This window comes from Dromiciops gliroides, chromosome 4 (assembly GCF_019393635.1).
Source record: "Dromiciops gliroides isolate mDroGli1 chromosome 4, mDroGli1.pri, whole genome shotgun sequence".
Lineage (NCBI taxonomy): Eukaryota > Metazoa > Chordata > Mammalia > Microbiotheria > Microbiotheriidae > Dromiciops > Dromiciops gliroides.
The window spans coordinates 205,507,956-205,509,207 of NC_057864.1; the positions used below are offsets into that span (position 1 = coordinate 205,507,956).

Genomic DNA, 1,252 nt, shown 5'->3' on the forward strand with positions numbered 1-1,252 from the left:
TAACAAGCTTGTCTCCAAACAGTATTCAAACTTTACAGGCATATTCATCTTCCCATTCTCCTCTGATCACAATGAGATTGAAAACTTCCTGAAAACATCCCTTTCTTCCTATGGACTTTGATTAAAGCCCTATCAATTTATTCAACACTTTACTTCCACTCACTACTTTTTCATTCACTCACATTTGTATATTTTCCAATCAAATCTTAAATTTATTCTCTTTCATTCTCTGAATCTTTCCTTTGCAAATTAGTGCCATAACCATTAAATGGAAACCTTCAGCAATTTTCCCAGATAAAAATTTAAGCTGCTGTGATTTTGGAGACCCCAGAGATCAAAGAAAGCAGTTATAAGGTTGTACAAATAAAGACAATCCTCAGTCTGCTTATTAGTCAACAATAAAACAGCATCCTCACTAATTCTGTCTTGAAAGCAATCTAGATGTAATTTTATTATTTTAGTACATAAGCCAAAACTTATGCAACCAGAGCAGAGGTTGTGGATAATTCATATTTCCCATTGGGTGAGAGTACTCTCTTGGTCTTTTAGTAATGAGCCAGCTGGTGAATTCAGCTCTCCTTGAGAATCAAATTGAATTTAGAATTCTTCTTCTTTCTGTTACTCTCAACATGTTTTCCAACAGCAACAGCTTTCTTGATAAAGATCTTTGGGAAAATAAGGGGCAAGTCCTTTGGACTTTAGAATTCTCAAAATTTTGTTGTCAGTTACAAAGCACATTTGTGCCACACCATGAGAATCCCTCAGGATCACAGTGATATGGAAAGTCACCAGGCCCTTCTTGGTCAGATTGTAGATCTGCTCTTTCATGTTGTCTGAGGTGAGCTTCTTCCATGTGGACATACCATGGCAATATGGCAAAGATTACTGAGACACGCCCTTCCCAGGAGTATGCATGTGACCCATAATGGTGACGATCAGGCTGTGAAAGAGTTAGAAATCTTAAGATAATGAGCTAGAAATTATCTTATCAGGGGGCAGCTAGGTGGCGCAATGGATAAGGCTCCAGCCTTGGATTCAGGAGGACCTGAGTTCAAACCCAGCCTCAGACACTAGCTGTGTGACCCTGGGCAAGTCACTTAACCCCCATTGCCCTGAAAAAAAAAAGAAATTATCTTATCACTAATCAGACATAATTGATTCTCCTTCTCTTCTTCCTGCTGCTCCTTCCTCTTCTTATTATCCTTCTATTACTCCTCCACCTTCTTCCCCTTCTCTTCCTCCTTCTACTTTC

General features: G+C 38.8%; 1 pseudogene; it reads right to left on the reverse strand.

Annotated features, from left to right (window-relative positions):
* Positions 1-476: 476 nt before the first annotated feature.
* Positions 477-924, reverse strand: LOC122725479 (annotated as a pseudogene).
* Positions 925-1,252: the final 328 nt, after the last annotated feature.